This window comes from Bidens hawaiensis, unplaced genomic scaffold, assembly GCF_021521415.1.
Source record: "Bidens hawaiensis isolate Kalapana, Puna unplaced genomic scaffold, B.hawaiensis_p1.1 tig00013988_1, whole genome shotgun sequence".
In the NCBI taxonomy this organism is placed as follows: domain Eukaryota; kingdom Viridiplantae; phylum Streptophyta; class Magnoliopsida; order Asterales; family Asteraceae; genus Bidens; species Bidens hawaiensis.
The window spans coordinates 546,696-554,580 of NW_027492200.1; the positions used below are offsets into that span (position 1 = coordinate 546,696).

At 34.3% G+C, this 7,885-nt stretch overlaps 1 pseudogene; it reads right to left on the bottom strand.

Annotated features, from left to right (window-relative positions):
* Positions 1–294: 294 nt before the first annotated feature.
* Positions 295–1,277, bottom strand: LOC143545639 (mitochondrial phosphate carrier protein 3, mitochondrial-like; annotated as a pseudogene).
* Positions 1,278–7,885: the final 6,608 nt, after the last annotated feature.

The following is a 7,885-nucleotide window of genomic DNA, read 5'->3' on the forward strand; positions in this document are numbered from 1 at the left end:
ACCCTAAATTTGAATATTCGGTTAGGTCAGTGTTCTATTCAACAATCAAAGGAGTTGAATTTTCTCATTTATCATCTTTACAACGAGACTAGTGTTTTGTTTCGAAAGCAAAATAAGTTGACACTAAAGAAAGCTTTGTCATTGCCCAAAATGAAGGGAGATGAACCCTACTGTACAAAATGTTTCGCGTAACAGTCTTGGACACCAAAAACCCAAGACCAAACCCCTATTGTTAACCTAATGTTATTTACTCGTATAAAAGAATAAAAGAAACTTTCTCAATGCCCTTAAAAATCACTTAACTTTGTCATCACTTTTCCTTTTTGAAGTCATCGCCCCACCGCCACTAGTAGGCCTACAAAAAAATTACTGTTAAGCATCCTCTTTCGAGACAACAAATATTGTTTTATAATATATGAAGAGTGAAAGAAACTTACTGCCCAACAGCTACTTTAAAAGCATCATAAATCCCCCATTGTGCTCCAGTAAGTGTTCCAATCATTAAAATACGAAGAGGAAGACCGCGAGTGAACAAACCCAACAAACCGAGTGTCTGAACAGCCTGCACCAAAAATAATAAACTCTATAAATATAAAAATTAAGGTTAAAATAATACAGAAAAAAGGCTTGAATGTGACTCACATTGCTGACGGTAGCCCCTTGTGAGTTATTGAGGAAGAAACTAAATTATCAGCCGGGTGAGAAACAATAGCACATGGTACACCCGCCAGCAAAGCTAACTCCAAGCTGCAAACTTTCTGGTATGGGGATGGCGTGCTTGTATATCATCTCCACTATTGTCTCAAAACATGCAAACTTCATCATTGTGTCTGAAGACATGTACATCATAATAAACAATTAATGAAAATGACAACATGCATAACCTCATGTAAGAATGATACAAAGACTTTTGGCACAGTATAATCTTAACTTACATGAAATCTGTCGCCCCCATAGAGGTCCTAGCCCCTGTATAAAGATAAGCAATTTTATTCAGAAAAATGTAACAATATAATAATACTATAATAATTAATAAATATGCATCTGATCTGAAATTACCCAGCAGTGACTTCAGCGTTAATGAACTGTAGGATGCTCTCTGATATACCTGTGCCAAATCCGGGATTTGTTTGGACACGAACCTTAACCGCTTCGAAAGGGCAAAGGGCATTTCCAGCAATGACTTGTTTGCCCTTGAGAGAACATACTCCACAAAACTGATCATATGTTCCACAAAACTCAATGATACCGGACCACAATGTGCTTACACTTACCATGAAAGACTGGATTTTTGGACAACTTAATTGCAGATGTATGATCACATTTAACCGAAATTCTTCCTTCCATCTTTAATAGTTGGTTTATTGGGTTATATTGATATTGATACTCGATGATGGAGGTGAACTTAAACGGTGACATTAAATGAGTGTCTCGTCAGATTACTCCCATTGAATCTGAGTTAATTATCATCGCTGTAGCTAGACATATTATTTAAGATCCTGCACGTTATGAAGCCATGAAGGATTTGTTGTATGATATTGACCTTTTTTTTCCAATTAACCTATTGCGACCATTATGGCTATTGATTATTTTTATATGTTTTTGTTGAGCCGAGGAATAAGCCATGGATATCGATGATTATATTTGTTAATTGTTACAATAAATGTTAATATGCATGTAAGGTTTCTAGGGTTTTTCCATATGTAATGGCTGCTTCTATAATGTGCATTGTTAGCAAGGAGTGTTTCTGAATTCTTACATTATCAGTGAGGTAATTTTTATCAATTTGAGTTAATAGCTTGTTTTTATTCGATTTGAACATATTATTCCCTTTCATTTCGGTCTAAAATCTGACATTGTTATTTTAATTTCATACAATCAAAGGAGCATACAATTGCGACCGGAGATAAAACGTGTCAAGTGCGACTTTGTGAATCCAAATGTGTGTGTCAATTCGATAATTGTTCCATCGCCTTTTGATTATATGCTTATTCTTTTTTTTACAGCCACTGTTATTTCTATAAAAAAATATATATATATTAAACCAAGACGGTCTTTAAAGTCACCAAGAATACTTGGTAAGTGTCAGTTTCTTATGTTTGGTTATGGATAGTAGCTTCTCTTGTTACAGTTCTATGTCTCATGTTTATAACTAGGCTCTTATCGTCAGATATTTTGAAGTTGCCTTGTGGGATTTGCTTTGAATCATATTTACTTGGTAAGATCAACCTTGTTGCTTATGGCCTTTATGTAATACATGTTGGACACAAGTTTGTTTGTTGAGTTAATAGGCTTTTCAATGCATCATATGTGAGTTGTTTTAGGGGTGTTTGGATTTGTGTCTTGGGACTAATGATATCGTGAAGTCACAATATGAAGGAGCCTTCATATGTTGTGTTGAGTATACGTTCATATCTTATAACAAAATATGGAGCCTCAATTAAAGCTTATAGGCATAAAATGGAGATCATTTACAATGACATGGAATGATAATAACTATTCAATGTGGAAGTACATGGACTTGGAAGTCGAACAGGATCGGGTAAGCCTCTGGTTTTCAAGAACTATTGACGAAAACAAAACAAAATTGTTGGTCTTAATAGTTTAAAAGAATTATTGATCTTTGTAAGCTAGAGACTTTAAAACTTTGATTAACATTTTAAATTCTAACCTGATTCTCACTGGTTATTCCTCTCACATGATTTTTATATTACTTCGTTCACTTAATTTATGTTAACGAAGGACATGTATAAGATATTGAAGTTTTGATAGCTAACACAGTTAGCCACACTCCCAACATTTAGCAATCGGGAAATTACGATTTTAATACCAAGAAACTATGTAAATGTGTCGACATAAGTCCACATGGATCCATCATAATGATATGGCAATTTTGGAGGGTCACACTGGTGGGGTTAAATGCTTGACGCCCTAAATGGATCATGCATAGGTGATTTGGATTCTTACATTAAAGTTTAATTGTTAGATTTTGTTCCCTTTTATCATAAAGGGATGTTTTATTATGTGAAACCTTTTGTGTTGTATGTCGTATGACATTATATTGCTACAAAAATGTAAAACAAAATTTTCAATACTATAAGAATTAGTATATTCTGAATTATACATCAACACCCTTCCAAAAACATAAAATAGTTCATTATTTTTCATACTATAATATAAGTTGTGTTGTATAAACGTAATATCCAAAGTTGTGTCGTTAGAAACATGTTTTGTTAAAATCACATTTAAAACATTATTAATTAATAGAATTAATAAATAAAAGGACTACAAAATGTTCTCAGTTTGCACGTCGGCCAACCTAACCCTCATTTCAAATCATTATTCATCCACAATTTTTTCCACATATCTCATGCCTTAACATTTGATCATATAACTACATTTAATGAAAGACCCAAGATTTGTTCCACATGTGTTGGTTACTTTGGTGCTCCAATACCTCTTAGCACAACAACTCGGATAACATAACTAATAATGTTAACTTCTTGTTTATAACAAACCAGAAAACAAATTAAAGGAAAAGTTAAAAAAAAAATAAAAGAAGAAAATTCCATCCCACATTGATGGAGGAAAGAAAATGAAATGCTTCAACCGTAGTATAAATAGGAGTGTAAGTACTTGTCCCACATCGCTATATAGTAAAACTAGTGAGATCTTTATAAGAAAGAAAACTCATATGTTAATATTCTTATAAGACAAATGACACCTAATGGTCCTAGCGTAGGGTGCGAAGCACCTGCACGGGCACAGGCTCGGGCGAAGTGCGATGGTCGCAATGTGGCGCTTTGATGGCGCACTTTGCACTTCGCATCGCCGCTTAAGGGTTGCCGTAGTGTTTTTGTGGAAAATTAAGATTTCTAATAATTCTTCGATCGTGATACGCGACGGGTTTAGAGGGTTTAGGTTAGCCTCGTCGCGTAGTGCGATGACGTGTAACATTATCCATAAACTTTGCGGCGTAGCGATACGCGATGAACGTGGAGGTTACGCAGACGAGACACGTAAATAGATTGGCAAGCTACAAGATTATTCGCGATACGCGGCGTGTTTATTTATGGCCATCGCGTATCGCGATGGGCTCCAGAATTGGCTATAAATAGATTGGCAATGGGACATTCATCTTCGTCCAAAATCTCACTTTTCTTTCGAATTTTCACACACACATATAAAAGAGTATAGTATAATACCCGAGTGTCGTAACGATATCCTATCCGATTGAAAGAAACTTACCCGAGTGTCGTAACGATATCCTATCCGATTGAAAGAAACTTACATACGTGAATCCAAAAGCTCTGCCTATAAAGGTAAGACATTGTGCCATCGTGTAAAGTTTCTACTCTCGTGATTATCATTATAATTATTGGTTTTATACTAATCTAGATATACTACATTGTGTTTATCCTAGGTGCTTAATACCAAGAGGCGTTTTCTTTATTATAAACTTGCAATGTGAGACATTCGAGTTTTTTTGTACCACTCACATTTGCGTGAGACAACTATTTTTCCGACACTGTCATGATAATTTTAAAACCTATAAACCTCATGGCAGATAGTCTAAATGTTTTCAAATATATTTTTAAAGTATTTTAAATACATTACATTGATTAAGTCTCTGTAGACTTACGGGATGGTTACTACTGGTATTATGGGGTTTTGTATACAAGGCTTGCCTACTGGGCTATTACACGTTACTTATTGGACAAGTGTTAGCCAATAAGTAATATGACCACAGTCATAGATACGGTCGAGTGACAAGTACCTTTCGGTAATTTGTAAGCAGACAGATGTAAAAACATCTTAATGCTGTAAATGTAAAAGGTGTAATTTACTAAATGAATGTACTCACCAGTATTTCTTGCTGATCAAATATTTTAAACATGTTTCAGGAGACCTGTTAGAGACAAATGAATGATGCATGCGGGCTTCCGGCTTAAATAAGTGGCTTGTCACAAGAATAAAGAAACGTGTTTTGTAAATTAGGGTTTAACCCTATAAAAATTATATTTGCATCAAAATGGATTAAATTCCCAGTTTATTATAATAAATATCATGGTGTTTTTGTAACTCTGATCATTTTTCCTAACTACGATTCTGATGAAACATTCCGCTGCAAAATAATTTAATAAACACCGATACCACCAATCAATGTTCACGGCTTCCCTCACAAGGTATAGGGGTCGGGGGCTATGACATTGTTGCAACATGACACAATAATAATAATAATAATAATAATAATAATTATTATTATTATTATTATTATTATTATTATTATTATTATTATTATAACTAATGTTAACTTCTTGTTGCAACATGACTCAATAATCTGGACACCGTCATTATTTAGTGTATTCTTATATTTTTTGTAATTTAGATTTTGCATAATTGCAGAAAAATATAAAGTTGAGTACTGACTACTGGATCTAAAGAACAAATTTGGTGCTCGATTATCTCTTAACATGATAGCTCAGATCACATGAGTAATGCTAACTTGTTGTTGCAACATGACACAAATGTTGTAAAAGTAGGATTACAAGGCTGAGTACTCTCCGAGTACTCACTACAGGGTATGTCGCTGAGGCGAGTTTCTGTAAATCCGCCTAGTTACTAAGAATCGGTCAAATGTGGTCAACCTCAGCCAGAATCACATTATCAGTTAACTTGGGCCGATTTTGACTCAAAAAGGTAAAACATAATTGTTATTTCAATAATAATAAAGAAAAAATATCATTTTTTTAATTAATGATTAGTAATTTTTATAATATTTTATATTTAAAAATGTATTTCTTTTATTTATATTGATATTCAACTTTATGTTATAGATATTAATAAACTTATGATATTTGACATCTATATATGATATCCAAATATTAATTTTCTTTATATTTACCATGTCTGAGTACTCCCCGAGTACCCCAACTCCCCAGTCGGTGGCCTAGGGTCCGTCTAGTGACTTTTGCAACCTTGGACACACCAATATTTATAAAACTCATCAAGACCAATTAGCCAAAATCAGTTACCTATTTCAGTTTATAAAAAACCTATACGAGGTTGCGATCGTCACCGAACCATTAGGACGTGCCTACCACATGAATTAGTTTACCAATGAAAATGTGGCATTATTCACTAAGACTTGTCTCACCATCTATTTAAGTCTATCATTGTCGTATGATTTTCACATTCCTACTTGTTAGTTTTTAACACCCCAAATAAAAACTTTTTGTTATCGTAAGTTAAGTATCAATCACTTTATGTATGCCCTTTTATAATTCGTTGACTGACAACTGTGTGACTTTAATTTGAGCAACTCTTTCATCCCCTGATTAAATTTCAACTATAACTACTCATCAATTAACACACATGCAATCATTTATGTTGATTAAAAATCACAAAACACATGAACCTACTTTATTAACAAATATTTCACAAAACACGATGTATCTAATATATATATGCATACGTCAATATTTTAGTAAGCACCACCTCACAAAAAACATCCAACAAACCATATACACATGCGGTAGAACGCTCGCACTGGTAACCTATTGCACACCACAACAAACGCTACAAACCAATATGAGAGGATAAGTTTTGCAAAACCGCATCAACGCTGCGAGCACTTTTGCTAGTATTTAACAATGTTTCATTTACACTTGCATATTAATTTAATGTGAGTAGCAATGCAGGTCTTATCTACTTATGAATGTCATTCAAGACCAAAAATTAATAATCATGTATGACTCCCGTGAGTTATAACCTATGTATGACAAAAGATTATAATTAAACAAAAACAATAAAAAAAAATATAATACCACAAATTTCAATTTATACATGTGAGAACACGGATTAATCCATTAGATCTAATTACCAATTCAAATCAAGACAATTTACATCCTAAAATTGACACTTTGTTTGGGTGTTCATTATTCAAATCAAAATTGAAAAGCCCGAAAATTCGAACCGAACTGAATTCAATTAACAAATTTAACCTGGCCCTAATAACCCAAATTTAAATAATTTTTTTTTTGTAACAATAACTAAAATTAGCAAAAGGGGCATATTTATTAGTTAGTCAACCAAGAGAAGTGTAGAATCCACTAAAACCCAATAAGCAAAGCTTCGTCTTGTCTCGAGGTGCACAAACCGGGTTTTTCAAATACCCCGGTTTGAGTATGGAACCAGGTTCGGGTATATGACCGGGTATTGAAAAATCGGGGTATTGGTTAAAACCGGGTCGGGTTTGGGTCTGGGTATTGCCTCTAAAAACCATACCCTATGCATCAGGTTCAAGCCGGGTATAGAACCGGGCATTTTAAAACCGGATATTTGAATACCCTATTTTTGGCCTTTCGGGTATTGAAAAAACCCTATTTGTGGGTTTTTTCGGACTATTTTTGGGGTATAGATTGGATTTTTTTTTAAAGGTTTCACTTTTTAGGGGTATTTTCGGGTATTTTAAGGTATTTTTTCGGGTATACATCAGGTATTTGAAAAGACCCTTGTTCAGATATTGGAAAAAACCCGGTTCCGGGTATGGAACCGGTTCGGGTTTCCGGGTATTACCTGGTACAAATCGGGTCCGGTTCGGGTTTTAGTACTGAAAGCCATACCCTATCCGTACTCTCTATGGGTAGGGTCGGGTACGGATTCGGGTATTAAAAAAACCGGTTTCGTGTTTTTGTTTCGTGTCCGGTTTCGGGTTTGAGTTTGATGTGCACCTCTAGTCTGGTCCACAATATTAAAACATTTTGAGGCCTAATTCGGCCTGCATGGATCTCTTTAAAAGCCCAAAATATTAGCAACTAATCTAATCTAATCTAATCTAATCTAATCTAACGTTTCTAATAAAGGAATCAAATATTAGACAGCT